Below are 17,674 nucleotides of genomic sequence, written 5' to 3' on the forward strand. Positions count from 1 at the left end.
ACCCCCCAGAGAGGGACCCAGCACCTCAGGCGTGGAGCCAGCCCTCCGGGCCTGGGCCTCTTTGCTGGCTAGGACTGGGCCCCTTTCGGAAGAGCTGCGGCCCAGTAAAAGATAAAGTTGTGTCTGTGTGTGGAAGTGGAGTGGGTTGGGGGGGGCTTCTTGCTGTGGAATGTCCAAGTAAATGTAGATTAGGGTAGGAAGGAATATGCTGGCTTTCAGATTTTCTCCTGGATGGGACAGAGCCCTTCCATGGCAAATGATTTCAGGGTCAGCACAGAATTTTGAGAGGAGTTTATCTTGAAAAGTGAAGCCTGCTAATGCAAGTTTTCTGTCATTGCCAAATCTTGGGAACTGTTTGGGTTTTAAAATCACTGAGCACTGGAGCAACTGTTTTTCCCTTCCAAGCCACTATTTTGTGAAATGAGGCTAAAATACCTGGGCAGCCCTTTTCCCTTGGGCACCCTGGAATGCTGGGACTATGAATGGCATGTCAGAAGAGTTGGAGCTCCAAAGGGAAGTCAGACCACGAAAGGACAAGGCTCTCTCCTTTAAAAACGAAGTCCTCCTTTTTTTAATCACAAAAGTAATTACTACTCATTGTACACAAGTTAGATTTTTTTTTTTTGTAGAATCAGAAGATTAAAAAAAATTGAAATCCCACACTGAGGAAACCATCGACAATTTGATGTATAGCATTAAATGTAAGCAGACTGAACACACTGCTTTTTTCCTTGAACAGCCTTTTTTCCTTGAATAAAATATCATGACATGCCCCTAAATATTTTCCATATATGTTTCTATTTTTTCCCATATGTGTTTTAAATGGGTATTTAGTATTCCATTGTGCATTTATTTAGCTGAAGTCAACTGAAGGATTAAAATTGTGTCCAGGATTTTGCTATTGAGACAGCAATGAAGTGTGAGCCTTGTAGCTACATCTTTGAGCACATCTCAATTATTGATGTAGGTAAATTTCCTTGATGTGGTTTTTCTGGGTCCAGGGATAAAGATTGCTCTACAGTGACCTTTTAAGCTTGATTCCCTCCACCCCATCCCCACCCCAGTGTTTTCCCAGACTTTCTGTACCATTTATTTACCAAGAATTTATTGAACACCCATCACATGCCAGACACGCCTGGATACAGAGATGAATACTTTGTAGCGCAAGGTGCCATAAATGTCAGAGAAAGCTTTGGGTGGTCAGATGCCCAGTTTGAGAAGGGTCATAAAAAACCAGTTGAGTTTTTTAAAAATTCAATTTAATTAACATATAGTGTATTATTAGTTTCGGATGTAGAATTTAGTGATTCATCAGTCGCATACAACACTCAGTGCTCATTACATCAAGTGCCCTCCTTAATGCCCATCACCCAGATACCCCATCCTCCCGCCCCTCCCCTCCAGCAACCCTCAGTTTGCTTCCTGTAGTTAAGAGTCTCTTATGGTTTGTCTCCCTGTCTTTGTCTTATTTTTCTTCCCTTTCCCTATGTTTCTGTTTTGTTTCTTAAATTCTACATATTAGTGAGGTCATATGGTGTTTGTCTTTCTCTGAGACTTATTTTATTTACATTATACTCTCTAGTTCCATCCACGTTGTTGCAAACGGCAAGATTTCATTCTTTTTGATGGCTGAGTAATATTCCGTTGTGTATATATACTACCTCTTCTTTATCCATTCATCTGTCAGTGGACATCTGGGCTCTTTCCATACTTTGGCTATTGTGAACATTGCTGCTATAAACATTGGGGTGCATGTGCTCCTTTGAATCACTATGTTTGTATCCTTTGGCTAAATATCTAGTAGTGCAATTGCTGGGTCTTAGGGTAGCTCATTTTTAACTTTTTAAGGAGCCTCCACACTGTTCCCCAGAGTGGCTGCACCAGCTTGCATTCCCACCAACAGTGTAGGAGGGTTCCCCTTTCTCTGCATCCTCGCCAACATCTGTCGTTTCCTGATTTGTTAATTTTTGCCATTCTGACTGGTGTGAGGTGGTATCTCACTGTGGTTTTGAGTGTATTTCTCTAATGCCGAGTGATGTTGAGCATTTTTTCATGTCTGTTGGCCATTTTTATGTCTTCTTTGGAGAAATGTCTGTTCATGTCTTATGCCCATTTCTTGAAAAACCAGTTGAGTATTCTGAGACCAGTGGATTTTAGGTGGGAGGAGGTGAGTGAGGAGCATTGAAAAAAGAAGGGAGGAACAATGAAAGGGTCAAGGGAGTTTTCTGTACAGAAGCATGGAGGCCTGAGAGCCTAGTACGTGTTCATATATTTGGGAAAATTGTGAGTTGTCTTGTGTGCTTGTATTGAGAGTAGACTTGGAAAGGAGAATAGTGACAGAATGCAAAATAATAAAAATAATAGCCTATTATGTCATGCTAAGAAGGTTCTGACCTTGTTCACTTAGTAAATAGAGAAAGCTATTTATGGAGCTTCCGAGGTCATGATGAAATTGGATCTTACCACTTAACCTACTGAAAAGCACTGTCTTCAATAGACCCCCAAAATCATTCCTAGGGAGAAAAAACAAAAGATAGGAAAATTTGCAAAGGCAATATCCTGGACGAATGTCGAAGTGGAAACTGCAGAGAATCAACCAAATTCAGCAGTAGTAGCTACCATGTCCACCACATTGAAGAGTGTGCTGTAGTAATCATCAGTAAATTTTGTCATGAGTAACTTTCTCTTCTCTGCTTTAAGGAGAAAGGCCTTGATACTAGTGCATGCCTGGAGATTATTTCAGTTTCCTATCAGGAAAACAAATCCTAGACTAATCTAAAGACATGTAGCATAGACTTTAGTATGTGAAGGCCCTTTATAAACTGTAAAGTAGTGTTCAGTGAAAGACATATTTCTAGAAGGTGGTTTAATAAAAACTTTTACTTATAGACAAGGAGTCCAAAACTTAAATGCCTGCTGTGGCCAGGATCATAACTTTCAAAGATTCTGGAAAATTGTCAGCTATTATCTCTTTGAATGTTTCCTCTCTCTCATTTTTTGCTAACTCTTCAGAGAATTTTGATCACAGGTATATTAGACCTAATTCTATCATCCAAGTCTTGTAATCTCTCATATTTTGAATCTGCATTTGGCTAGTTTTTTAGCATCTGACTTCTAGTTCACTAATTCTTTTTTCAGTTGTGTCCAGTCTCCTTTTGCATTTGAGTTTTTAATTTCTATCCTTTTTTTCTTTCTTAGAAGTTCTGTTGGACAATTCTGTATAGTCTCTTGTTTCTTGCTCATATCTACCAACTTCCATTTCTTGAAACAAAGGTTCAAAGGTAAGCCAATCTGTCCCCTGGCCTCTAGGCCTCCATCAGCAGGAAAAGAGAGGGATCTCTCATGTAACCTGAGCTTCAGATAGATCATTCCTTCCCTACCCCTCACATAGGCATTGGCAGGGGTGAAGAGGGAAGCCTAGGACTCTGTGTGCTGTTGAGAAGAGACTCCACCCCACCCCCCAATAAGGGTCTTACCACCACTATCTGGCATTGCAATCTCCTTTTGCCTACATCCCTGTTTATGTTAAGAAGACCAGAACTCGGGGCGCCTGGGTGGCTCAATCAGTTAAGCATCTGCCTTCAGCTCAGGTCATGATCTCGGGGTCCTGGGATCAAGGCCTCCATCAGGCTCCCTGTACAGAGGAGAGCCTGCTTCTCCATCTCCCTCTGCTGCTCTGCCTGCTTGTGCTCTCTCTCTCTCTCTCTCTCTGTCAAAAAAAAAAAAAAAAAAAAAGCCCAGAATTCTCAGATCTTCCTTCATACCTAAAGCTAATCCTCATGTGGCTGTAAGTACAGCAGATATCTTCCATTGTAGTATTTTGTATCTCTCACTCAGCTTTCCCCCACCACCTCCCATGCTACATATTTTACTAGTCTCCCTCTTCTAAAATGTAACCTCCTTAAGAGCTGGGGTATTTGTTGTGTTAGCTGCTTTGTCCTCAGAGCTTAGAATATTACCTGGCAAATAGAAGGTACTCAAAAAAATATTTGTTGGATGAACTAATATTAAACCTTCTTATTTTATACCCAGTTGCCATTCCATATCCAACGATGCTGCAGGTCTGATCTTTGTCGGCTGTTGTGCTAGCTTTCGTTTACTTTGCCTTCTTTGCTTGTGTGTCTTGTGGATTTTTTACTCTAAGCTCATATTCCTTGGGTTTTATCTGTAGAAATTCTTTGAGGCATAGATTGAAGTTCATTCACTGAGAGATCATTTGTATTTACTTTTACTAGTTTTCTGGGGGTAACTATTTACTCAGGACCAAATGAATATCCCCCTTGTTTTGTTTCTGTGTTGTTGTTGTTGTTATTTTGTTTTGAACTACAAAAGTAGGGTGAATTGGGGTGTGAACCATGTGTGTGGATATAAATTATCAAAAGACAAATATTTTCTTCAAACAAAACAGGCCAATGCTATGAAAGTAAAACGTTCTTACTTGTAAATAGGCTTACCTGCTGAAAACGGGTCCCTGCTGTACAGATTTTATGTAGACAATTTAGTTTTCATAGCCCATCCAAAAAATTTAAGTATTTTTTGAAGGCCAGGTAGAGGCTTTTTGGCTAAGACCTCATTTTTTAAATTGCCTTAAGCATAAATATAGTAAGCGTGGAGTGTCTTCAGTTTGTTATCTGGGCTGCCATAGAAGAAATCAGATTGGTTTCCTCAGGCTTTCTCCATGCCTTCATATTTGTAGTTCACGTTCGCCTTGTCTCAATGGTTTCTAATGTCAGAGAGATACTGTTCTTCATGTTGAGTGCTGTGTTCGTCTCCCTTCCCGAAGTATGTTTGAGTAGATTTTCAGGGATACAAAGCCACTGTGGTCAGTCTCTACTTGCAAGTCATTGCATTTAGAAATAGTTTGGTGACTTGGCCTCAGATTTCCTAGATCATATTGTGGTTGATGAGAAAATTGTTCTGTGTTATTTTATTTTATTTATTTATGTATTTATTTTAAAGATTTTATCATTAGAGAGAGAGAGAGTACGCACACACACACAAGCAAGGGGGAGGGGCAAAGGGAGAGAGAGGAGCAGACTCCCTGCTGAGCAGGGAGCCCATATGGGGCTGGATCTCAGGACCCTGAGATCATGACCTGAGCTGAAGGCCGATGCTTAACTGATTAAGCCACCGACGTGCCCCACTATGTTGCTTTACATTAGAGTAGAAGACAATTTTCTGCCCACCCAGAATTAGAAGGTAGCTTCTAGAACCACTTTTCTGTTCCCTTTCTGAGTTCAACTTCAGTTTTATTTGAATGAAACTTCCCCAAAGATGCCCCATATCACTGGGGATTAGGTATGAAAACCTTGAAGATTAATGATTAAATTGCACTGGCCTAGTGAGACGAACTCTCACAGTCTATCCCAGCAACTTCAGTGTTTGACAGGAAGTGTCTGATGCAAATTCGAGAATTTCAGACCTGAAACTGTTCCTTTTTTCTTTCTGCATTTTTGAACCGGGTGGCTCCTCTTGTGTCCAGCTCCAGAGAGGTAAATAAAACTCAAAATGGCATAGCAGCTAGGGGCCACAGCTTTGCAGCATGAATTGTGATGGTGCCTGGAAGTGTCATCCTTCTCCTAGACATCCCATCCCACTTAGAGGCCAAGAGGCCAAAGTCCCTTCTGTGCATTGACTTCTGTTCTGCTGTGGCTTCCCCCTGCTCTTCACTGAGGTTTATATGCGAGACAGAAAAATATCTGGCTTTCAAAGGTGTGGCCTTAATTCTTTTATTTCTTTAATCCCATAGTATCTTATTTCTATCTGATTCCTTTTATTACAAATCTTCTCTTGAGAATATTTTCTGTTTACTAGAAGTTTAGAGATCAGATCTGCACAGGCTGAATGCTGCCAGCAAGGACAGAGTGACCTTTGAGAGTTACTTTTACCTTGACAAGGTCATGAGGGTCTGAGCCTCAGCTCTTCAGTCTCAGATTTTTTTTTTTTAAGATTTTGTTTATTTATTTGACAGAGAGAGAGAGCACAAGCAGGGGGGCATGTGGAGGGAGAGGGAGAAACAGGCTCCCTGCTGAGCAGGGAGCCCAATGTGGGCCTGGGATCATAACCTGAGCTGAAGGCATACACTTAACCGACTGAGCCACCCAGGTGCTCCAGTCTCAAATTTTTATTTGAGAATGGGCCCATTTCAGACATGAACTCACATTGTCCAAGCTTATCATTTGCATAGAGTGATATATAAATCTAGAATGCTAATATATTATGTATTCTAACATCATCTTAGCATGTTCCAGTAGAAAATAAGTTCCCCGGGGCGCCTGGGTAGCGCAGTCATTAAGCGTCTGCCTTCGGCTCAGGGCGTGATCCCAGCGTTCCAGAATCGAGTCCCACATCGGGCTCCTCCGCTGGGAGCCTGCTTCTTCCTCTCCCACTCCTCTGCTGTGTTCCTTCTCTCCCTGGCTGACTCTCTGTCACATAAATAAATAAAATCTTAAAAAAAAAAAAAAAAGAAAAGAAGTTCCCCAAAAGGCAGAGAGTCGATTCTCTGTTATATCCCCACTGATAGTTCAATGTGCCCTGAGCACCTGCTCAGCAAATATTTGCATGCATGATTTAATCCCTAATTGTCAGTTTTCTCTCTGTTAATAGAGTACCATATATCTCATTGATTGTTTTGAGAATTTTGAGAACTAATTTATAAGCATTTAGCATGGTATGTGCCACAAAGTAAGCATTCCATAAATTTCTCATCAAAGATTAATTATCTATTAAGTTTTTATTTTCTTTTTTTCTCTTACTTTACTTGAAATGAAGCAACAATTATAGTTGCTACAAATATTTGTTTTACTCCTCACTCATGTTGGGAGAAATTAGTTTGAAATATAAAAATGTGTTTTGAATGCTCACTGTGTAGGTTACAAACACAATGTTTGTGCCATATAGAACTTTTAATACGATGAAGGAAGTAGACTTAGCAAATGACCGTATATAATATAAGGTCGCTTATGGAGCTATAGAAAAAGGCACAGCATAGGGCTGGGGGCATCCTGAGGAAGGGGCAGTCCAGCTGGCAGGAGGGTATAATGTCTGTTTGCTAACAAACTGATGCTTATGATGAACAGGAAAGCAGTAGGAATTGTATTCCTGATGCATAAAAGAAAAGTGACAGTTTTAAAAATGGTATAATTTTTAAAAGGTTATGGTTAATGTAAATTTTGTTTTCATTGACTCATATTCTAATTCTTCCAATATTTATAATGTATATAGAGTGTTGCATGGCAACTCAGAATTAATCCAAGCGTTTAATCAGTTGGAATATTCTGTTTTTCAAACTATTTTAGACAAACACATTTTGAACTGTGTTCTACCAAGAATAATACAGTTCTACCAAGTACATCCTTTCATTGTATAAAAATAAAACTAAAAATTAAAAAATATATATATAAGTATTTTTTGGTAATTTATAATCACACTATCCTTGGCACTTGGAGGACGACATTGGTATAGATGTAGGTGTCTCCTCCCCCAAGTGCCAAGATCCAGACATGCACGTTTCCTTCTTGTCCTTTTCTGTGCAGCAGCTTCCTTTCCTGTTGACACTGGAAGTATGGCCCCCTTTGGGTTTCCAGTTTTATTAGATTTCCCCATTTTGGGTAGACTTTAGCTCGAGCTGATTTCTAATGACCCAGTCTTCTTAGATCTTCACATTTTTCAAGAGTAGCTTGATTTTTATGTGAAATCAGCAATTTTTAACTGCTGGCAATCAATTGAAACTTATTTGTTTTTCAAGTGCAGAACAACAACAACAAAAGATCGAGGGCCATATAAGGGTTTCAGTCTATCAGTTTATAAACAGGCTATTCTTTTTTTTTTCTTTTAAGATTTTATTTATTTATTTGAAAGAGAGAGAGAGCAAGCACAAGTGGGGTAAGGGGCAGAGGGAGAAGCAGACTCCCTGCTGAGCAGGGAGACTGATGCGGGACTCGATCCTGGGACCCTGGGATCATGACCTGAGCTGAAGGCAGCCGATTAACCGACTGAGGCACCCAGGCGCCCCAAACAGGCTATTCTAAACAGGCTAAGCAATCAACCCATCAGTCATGTGTGTTTTACATATACAATGTAGAATACATTTTGCTAGAATGCATCTGTTAGATAGCAATATCCCCAGATTTGGGGAGAAAAGTCCAATTTCAGATTTCTTTTTATTTTTCTTTATAAATGTACACGTGTCTAGATTTTTTGTTCAGGAAATATGGTCACTGTACCTACAATATAAGGAAATGTAGGGCACAGTCCCTGCCCTCACAGATTTTTTATGCTCTGTGCAGTAATAGAATGTGAGATGGACTGCAGTATCAGGAGATTTAAAGAAAGAAGAACACCCATGAATTTACTAGCTCAGTCTGGGTCTGCTTTAAAGGAGCTGCAGCTTGAGGGTGCCTGGGTAGCTCAGTCGGTTAAGAGTCCAGCTCTTGCTTTTGGCTTAGGTTTTGATCCCAGGGTCATGATCGCAGGGTCATGAGAGGGAGCCCCGTGTCAGGCTCTGCGCGGCAGGGAGTCTGCTTGAGATTCTCTCTCTCCTTCTTCTGCCCCTCCCCCTGCTCGCTCTCATTCTCCTTCTCCCTCTCTCTCTCTCTCTCAAAATAAATAAAGGAGCTGCGGCTAGGGTGGGTGTGATGGCACTAGAAGGAAACGGGCAGATATCTGATATTTAGGGGAAGTTGTGACAGGAGTTGATAACTGAACAAATGTAGTGTAAGAATAAGGGAGAAATAGTATTTGTGCTTCTGTAATTGGGAAAATTCCAAGCAAGCACAGTGTTGCATGACTATCCAAAGGAGGCCTTCAGTGATTGTTTTGAAGGAGATAAAAGAGCTCAATGTTCCTTTCCTTTTGGTTTGTTCATTTCTTATAAACCAAAGGCAATGTGAAAGATTTTCTCATTTATAAAAGCCTCAAGAAATGTGATCAATTTTTATATAATAAAAAGAAGAGGGGAAATCCAAATATTAGGGGAAATATTTGAGGTGATATATTCATGTATATTACCTCTTTTATTACCTTCTCATCATTAAAGGATCGCCTTTCTTTTTTAATCAACAAAAAATAAACGTGCACAGGTACATCAAGATTTTAAAATATCAGTAGGCTCCTCATGTTGAAAAGCGTCATTGAACTAGACCGTCTGTGTTCTCCTAAATCAATGCTCTTAGTTCCACTTAGGGCATTTCACTGGCGTCTGATTGTTTGAAGGGGCTATTGGGAAACTGATGACATTGAGTCAGATAGATTATAGATCCCATTCAACTCTCATCTCTCCACAGGCCTAACAGGCGTAGTTTGCATTATTGCTAACGGGAGTTTGGAGCATAAGCCTTTGTGGACTTAAGAGTTTACCATTAAAAGTCTATCAGTCTCCTAATCCTTGCAGTAGAACCAAATGGGCTTTAACTTTAGCTGTAACTTGTTAACTGGTTGACAACAGCCTCATTGTAAGTGATTGAAACCCTACAAGTTCTTTTTCCTCTTCTTCTGCTCCTTTCTAGTTCCAGAACCAAAGGACATTTAGCAGCAGCCTAGAGTGAAGACGGCAGTAGGAGACCTGGGTTACTTACGTAGATTCCAAACAACAATGCAGGAATCCACATACGGTGACGTTTGCAGCACTGTAGGAGTTAACCAGGCACGTTCATGCGTATGGTGTCACATCGGAGTCTCTCAGCAGTTCTGCACTGAGAATAGGTTAGTGTCTCGGACTGGGTAGCTGTAGCAAAGTACTATCCCTTGGGCAGCTTATGAACAGTAGAAATTTCTCTCTCATAGTTCTAGAGGCTGAAAATCTGAGATCGAGGTGCCAGCCTGCTCAGGTTCTAATGAGAACCCCCTTCTGGGGAGCCAACGGCCAGCTTCTCGTCGTGTGCTCACATGGCAGAAATAGGGCTCCTCCCTCGTGACCTGATCACCTCCCCAAAGTCGCCCCTTCTAATACCTTCATATTGGAGGTTAAGACTTCAGCATATGAACTTAGGCGGGGGGGGGGACATAAACATTCCATTTATGGCAGCTGGGCCGCTTATTACACCCCGCAGAGACCGAAGATCAGTTACCTTCAAGTTTCTTAGCCAGTCTCACAAAGCCTGCACATATGAAAACCAGGCCTAGCACCTAAATCTTATGGCAACAAGTCCAGTGCTTTTTGCAGGGCCCCAAACTGCTTCTCAGTCTTTCAATTTACAAGCATTTCTTCAGGGCCCATTTTGTCTGGTTCTAAGGGTGGCAAGAGCGCACGACAGTGCTGCCTCCTCTCGAAGGACTTAGAGTTAATTTTATTACTTTGTTATTTATTGTTTTATTTTTTTAAAAAGATTTTATGTATTTGAGAGAGAGAGCAAGCGAGCATGAGAGAGAAAGAGAGAGATCACGTGCGGGGGGGAGGGGGAGAGGGAGAAGCAGACTCCCCGCTGAGCAGGGAAGCCGATGCAGGGCTTGATCCCAGGACCCCGAGTTCATGACCTGAGCCGAAGGAGAGACGCTTCACCGACTGAGCCTCCCAGGCGTCCAGCTTAAGAGTTTATTTGACCAAAGTTTGGGTACATGGCTCCAGCATCACTTGCATTTTCATGAAGTGTTTTCGGAATGTAGAGAAGACATTCATTCATGTTTGTTGGGGAAAATTTCATGCAGGAGGTCTGTGGGCTTTCGTGGATGCTCTGCAACGAATAAAGTAACTAAGGGGTTAACCCTTTGAGCACAGAGTCTGTGTCGGCCACTGTGGGAGGTACCTCTTGTACTTTCCCTCATTTAGACCTCTCGATAACCCTCTGAGGTAGATGTTATTACCCTCCCCTGTGCAGATGAGAAAATCGCTGCTCGCAGGGGCAGAAGGCATACCTGTCCGAGGCACACAGTAGGGGCAGAGTCGATGTGGAACATCTGAGGACAGCCAGTGCCTCATCTCTTAACCATTATTGTATATGGTTTTACACTCAGATTTAAAAATCTGACTTTTTACAAATGTATGTAGAAAAATGCATCTAGGCCTCTAAAGCAAAAACGCAATTGGAGTTTCCCCTTGCCCTTGACATGTTGGCAGACCTGTGGGATAGAACAGAGTCAGGGAAGCTGTTATGTTCCAAGCTCTCACTTTATAAAGCAAAGTTCTGGCCCACAGAAAAACACCCTGAAGCTTCAAGATAACTGTGAAAAGGCCAAGTAGTCAAACAGACATTGTGCCAAACGCAGCAAAACAAAACAAGAGAGTATTCGTAGGGAGGACATGAAAGGATCAGCACAATAAAGGCTGGTCTAAATCTTTTAAAGAGATCCAGTCTTTGTGGCCTAATACTTGGGGGACAATCTGCCTCAGGAGTTTGAGATGCCACAGTTTTGTTCTCCAAACCACTGAGGGAGGTGATCCAGGAAAAAGCTCATCTCCCTGCATAAGTTCCCTGAGCAGTCAAATGTGGTTTACCTGTGCTTTCTAGGACTTTTATTCAGTGTACTTTTGATACATACATACTTACAATACCAACATATTTTTGTACTCCTTTTAAAGTTTTTTCCCTAATCCCCTGTGCTCTACATCAGCAGTTCCTGTCAGGGCGCTGGTGGTTGGCCAGCATAGAGCGCTGGTTGGTGCATGCTTCTCCGCAGGTGTTGCCAAGTGTACAACATGGAGGAAAAAGGCTTCAAGCAATTGGGAGAGAAGTAGGCAACATTAGGTCACTAGGCTCAACGGAGGGAGAAAAGAAGATTCTGGAAAATTCACTGGAGGGTTGATAAGAACAGTTTAATTAGGATTTTTTTTTTATTGTGAAATATACATAACACAAAAGATGCCGTTTTAACCATTTTTAAGGGTACAACTCAGTGGTGTTAATTATTGAAAATGTTGTGTAACCACCACCATGATCTATTTCCAAAACTTTTCCATCACCCCAGACAGAAACTCTGAACCCTTCACGCCAAGATTTCCTATACCCCCTTCCTCCAGGCCCTGATAAACACTAGTGCACTTTCTGTCCCTATGAATTTGTCTATTCTTGATATTTCATATATTCTATATTTCATACAGTATCTGTCCCTTTGCATCTGACTTCTTCCGGGGTTCATCCCCGTTGTAGCATGTATCCGAACTTCATTCCTGTTAACGGCTGAGTATCCTATTGTATGTTCCTACCACATTTTGTTTATGCATTTATCTGCTGACGGACACTTGGATTGTTTCTACCTTCTGGCTATTGTGAACAAAGCTGCAATGAACACTGGCTTACAAGTGCCTGTTTGAGTCCTTCTTTTCAATTCTTTTGAGTGTCTACCAGGAGTGGAATTGCCTAGTCATAGGGTAATTCTACGTTTAACTTTTTGCGGAACTGCCCAACTATTTTCCACAGGGACGGTGCCATTTTACATTCCCACCGCAGGGGATGAGGGTTTCAATCTCTCCAGATCCTTGCCAACACTTGTTATTTCCATTTTCTTTTTATAGCTATCCTTATAGGTGTGAAGTGGTATCTTACTGTGGTTTTGAGTTGTATTTCCTAATGACTAATGACATTGAGCATTTTTAATGCACTTACTGGTCATTTGTATATCTTCTTTGGATAAATGTCTATTCAAGTACTTTGCTCATTTTTAAATTGAGTCATTTGTTTTGGGTTGAGCTATAGTAGTTCTTATGTATTTTGGATATTAAATCCTAATCAGATACATGATTCGCAAATATTTTCTCCCATTTTGTGTTGTGGGTTGTGTTTTCACTTTTTAAAAAAATATTAGCAAAATTTTACTTCAACTTTTTTTTTCTGCTTGTAAAAAATCTTCTGACAAAGTTGATATGCAAAAAGCTAACAGCTATTGTCTAAAGGCAATGTGGAAGCCACAGAGAATGTCTCTTAGACAGGAGGCTGTGCCCAAAATCTCCCCCACACTGGGGGCCAAGGCAAGAGGAGGGGGTAGAACTCTGCCATTAGGGTCGGTGGCCCCAGCCAGGAGCCCAGTTCCCCCCCCCCCCCATCCAAATTCCCTTTTCGTGGTGAATAGGACTCTGCCAAGCTGACAGCTTTGGAACTCCCAAGCTGCCTGAATGTTTGGGTGTGTTAGGGGAAAATGCTGTGGTTTCAAGATGGCCCATGTGCCAGCCCTCAGAGCCCTCAGCCAACGCCCTCTTCCCACTTCAGAGAGCCAACCTCCTGGCTGGCTGGGGCCTGCTTAGGCCCTAGGATAAGAGGCAGCCTTTCACCCCCAGCATCCCTCCCTCTAATCACACCCTCACGCCCTAGAATTTCTGTTGTTATGGGCCTCACGTAGGGTCAGGTGCTCCTGAAGCCTAGCTGTAGCTCTGAGGCAGACAGTGACGGGTGGCAAGCAAAAGCACAGGGGGCCCCCTGGCCCCTGAAGCTCTGGGCTGCCCATACATTTATGTTTATTTCCAGACTGTGGTCCACTGAAGATGGGCAGAGCGAGCTGCTGGCAGCCTCAGTCCTATAGTGTATGTATATGGCAGAGGGCAAGGAGAAGGACAGAAGGAGGGACGAGTCATGAGGATAGGGACAGGGCTGAGTGAGAGCCAGGTAGGGACTTGCCCTAAGGTGGCCAGCTGTGGCCCCCCTGAAACAGAACTCTGCTTCCAAGGGGGACCCCCCAGGTCAGCTCAGCTGGGCAACCACCCAGGGCATGAGTAGGCCAGGCTGAACTTGGGCCACAGTGTTAAAGAATGATTGTGGGGGGTAGTGGATCCAGACAGGGCATGGTGATATCTGGGCTCTGCATGCTGCCAGGGCCTGGCCAACAGAAGGTGAAGCAGCACTCTTTTGAGTGACCCATGGGGTCCAGGTTGGACAGGCAGGGATACTGGCTCATGGGCAGGATCAGTAGTGGTTCCACTCCTGGGGGTGGTAGGTGGTCCCAGATCATCTCTTATTCACAAAGCCCTAGCTGTAGTCCAAGGCTTCAGGGGTTCTTTCCACCATGTACCAGAGCTTGAAGCAAGTGGAATGTTCTTTCCTTAGTTCCTCTAGCTTTGGCTGCAGCAGGATGTCCTTCTTGGTCCAATTAGCAAAGAGCAGTTGGCACATGGGATGCTCATCATGGATCACCTGCAGCATCTGAATGATGCCCATTCCTCCCATGGTCACACCAACAGACTTCACCATCTTGGTGATAGGGTTGGGATTTCTTGTCTGGACAGATGGCAAACTTCCCTTTGCCCAGATAGACTAGCAGCCCATTTGAGCCCTGGAACTCACTCAATGATGTCTCTAACCTTCTTGTTTTCTAGGTAGTGGGACATCTTTCCCTCTAGTAGGAAACTTGGATGGATGCCTTTGAAGAAAACCTTGATGACCAAATCCACTAAGTCCTTGGTGTCATGGCCAGAGATGAGTATATAGGGCAAATGACCAGGTTTTGGTGGATTTAAATCAACAGGTAGATATGCTGGCCAATGGGGAGGCCTAGAATGATGGGGCCACAGCAGGATAAAGTAGAACCACTGGGTATTATGGCTGATGTTCTCCTTGTTGATGAGCCACAGTGGGTACTTGATGTCCAGGCTTTTAAAGGTGTTGGCTGGAGCCCAGTTCTGGATACCTGGGCAGGCTGTAGGGGAACCAGACTGGGGAGAGCACCACATGCCCCAGATGCTCAGCTGGGCCTGGTGGTGGTGGCTGCTGCCTGGGCCAAGACAGTTGGGCTGCCTCTTTTCACTTTCTTAATAATATCCTTTGATGCACAAAAGTTTTTGATTTTGATGAAGTCCAACTTATCTATTTTTTTTCTTTTGTTGCTCATACTTTTGGTGTCATATCTAAGAATCCATAGCCAAATCCAGGTCACCAAGATTTACCCCTGTATTTTCTTCTAAGAGTTCTATGATTCCATTTTGAGTTAATTTTTCTATATGATGTGAAGTAGGGGTTTAATTTCATTCTTTTGCATGTGGAAATCCAGTTGTGCCAACATTTTCTGCTGAAAAGACTAATCTTTCCCCATTGAATGAACTTGATGCCTCTATGGAAAATCAGTTGGCCAAAAATGTATGGGTTTATATCTGTATTCTCAATTCTCTTCCATTGGTCTATAGGTCTATCCTTATGCCAATATCACACTGTTTTGATTACTGTAGCTTTGTAGTAAGTTTTGAATTCAGGAGGTGTGAGTCCATCCAACTTTGATCTTTTTAAGATTGTTTTGTGTATTTTGGGCCCCTTTGCAATCCCATATGAATTTGAGAATAGGTTTTTCCATTTCTGCAAAAAAGACTGTTGGAATTTTCATAGAGATTCTGTTGAATCTCTAAACCACTTTGGGGAGTATTGCCATCTTAACAATATTAAGTCTTCCAATCCATGAACATGGATGTCTTTCCATTTATAGCTGTACCTTAGAAATATTGTGGGTTTGTTTACAGACCACTGCAATAAAGCGAATATCACAATAAAACAAGTTAAGTGCATTTTTGGGTTTCCCAGTGGATATAAGAGTTGTGGTTACACTATACTGTAATCTATTAAGTGTGCAATAACATGTCTAAAAAACACCAACGTAGGGGTGCCTGGGTGGCTCAGTTGGTTGAGCGTCTGCCTTCGGCTCAGATCATGATCCCAGGGTCCTGGGATGATGCCCGGTGTTGGGCTCCTTGCTCAGTGGGGAGCCTGCCTCTCCCTCTGCCTGTTGCTGCTCTCTCTCTCTCTCTCTGTCTCTCTCTCTGAAAAATAAATAAATAAAATCTTAAGAAGCTTACCTAAGAACAAAAACAAAAATAAAACACCAAAGTATATGCCTAAATTAAACAAATACTTTATTGCTAAAAGCTGCTAAGCATCACCTGAACTTCTAGCGAGTTGTACTCTTTTTGCTGGTAGGGGGTCATGTCTTGGTGTTGCTGCTTGCTGATGCAAGGTGGTGGCTGCTGAAGGTTGGGTGGCGGGGACAATTTCTTAAATAAGACAACAGCGAAGTTTGCTGCATCAGTCACCTCTTCATTTGATGAATGGTTTCTCTTCAGCATGTGATGCTGTTTGATAGCATTTTATCCACAGAGCTTTTTTCAAAATTGGAGTCGATCCTCTCAAACCCTGCCACTGCTTTATCAATTCTTAGGGGGAAAGCTTGCAGTCTTTTATTACTGTGGGCTTTTCATAAATGCCCTTTATCGTGTTAGAAAAGTTCCCTTTTATTCCTAGTTTTCTGAGTGTTTTTACCACGAAAGAGTGTTGGATGTTGTCAAATCCCTTGTTGCAACAACTGAGATGATCATAGTTTTTTGTTTTTGTTCTCGTTTTTTTACCTTTGTTCTATTAATGTGGTTTATTACACTGATTTTCTTATGTTGAACTACTCCTGCATTCCCGAGATAAATCCTACCTGGTCATGGTGTATAATCCTTTCAATATGCTGTTGGACTTGATTTCCAAGTATTTTGTTGAGGATTTTTGCATCCATAAGAGTTATTGACCTGTAATTTTCTTTCTTTGTGATGTCTTTATCTGCCTTTGGTATCAGGGTAATGCTGGTCTCATAAAATGAATTAGGAAGTGTTCTCTCCATCATGATTAAGTGATTAAATGCATCAACTTTGGAGGTAGATGGTGTGAATTTTAATCCTTCCTCTGCTACCAAAAAGTTTGTAGTAAGTTATTTTGTTATTTACTCTGTCTAAATTTAATTTTCCATTCTGTAAAATGGGAGTGTTAGGAGGATCAACTGGGTTCATTCATTTTAAAGCCAGTGGTGTGCTGGGTCAGTGTTTAACAACCAGCTCGCAGAGGATGTGGAAGTGGGAAACCCTGATTTGTAGTGTTTGCCAATTTCCATAGTGTAACTATTGCAGTGACTGATTTTAAGGCGCCAGTGTGGAATCATCTAACGTGGAGCTGAGGAGACATGCACACGATCTGTTCTCACGTGCCAGTCAGAGCTGACTCCAGCACATCACTTTTTTCAAAAAAGCATGAAGTACATAATAAGTGATCAGTCAATAAATATCATTTTCAGTTGCCTGTAACAACAAGAAAAAAATAAAATGAAAATAGGATATAGTCAAGATACATAATCTCCCTCTATATTGCCTTATGTCCTAAATATTTTATATTCCAGGTACTTTGAAGTGTTATCCTCAGATGGTCTATCCTCTGTGGGAATCACATCTCATACCCACTTTCTATCTTTAGATTTTGCATCATTGTTTACAGTGAACATAATCACAGGACGATGGGCCTTACCAATGAGTCTGTTTGCCCTGCTGGCAACTGACCACACCTGGAAGGGCTTGCCGCTCCTAACTGCTTAACATACTAACCTTGAGGATAGCAGGAGAACTCAGAGGTATCATCCTGCCTTGGCTCCCTGGTTGCTAAGGTGTTCTGCTTGATATTGGCCCTGCCAGGAGCCACCAGCCAGTCCTGCTTCCCTGAAAGACACACACAGATTGCCCCACGACCCCCATCAGGCAAATGATTCTGCAAATGTCATGTGCTCTACACTTGTGCTCATACCCTTAAGCTCAGGCTTAAGAAAATCTATGAAGCAAACAAAGACTATCCTACCCTGTATCCGGGTTTCCTGGTCTTAATCCTTTGACCAAGTAAGTCACTGTGTTGTCCCATGTTCCTTATCCATTCATCCATCCAAGACTCACAGAATGGCTGCAAATACAAAGATGATACATAGTTCTAGCATCCACAAATTCACTGGGATGGAGTTGGGTAGATTG

General features: G+C 42.1%; 1 protein-coding gene and 1 pseudogene across 5 annotated transcripts in view; one reads left to right on the forward strand and one right to left on the reverse strand.

Moving 5' to 3' along the window:
* Positions 1 to 17,674, forward strand: part of JAK1 (Janus kinase 1) — a 156,688-nt gene that overhangs the window by 926 nt on the left and 138,088 nt on the right. For 2 of the 5 annotated variants that reach the window (XM_044383777.3, XM_048220460.2), the window contains exon 3: positions 9,507 to 9,702. The exons of 2 other annotated variants lie outside the window; for them this stretch is intronic. The gene's annotated coding sequence lies outside the window, so the exon portion shown is untranslated. Of the gene's footprint in view, positions 1 to 9,506; positions 9,703 to 14,298; positions 14,389 to 17,674 lie in introns of those variants that run through there. One more of the 5 variants, XM_057310601.1, reaches the window with a different exon arrangement.
* LOC123000970 (NADH-cytochrome b5 reductase 3-like) lies at positions 13,669 to 16,334 on the reverse strand (annotated as a pseudogene).

This window comes from Ursus arctos, unplaced genomic scaffold (assembly GCF_023065955.2).
Source record: "Ursus arctos isolate Adak ecotype North America unplaced genomic scaffold, UrsArc2.0 scaffold_12, whole genome shotgun sequence".
NCBI lineage: Eukaryota > Metazoa > Chordata > Mammalia > Carnivora > Ursidae > Ursus > Ursus arctos.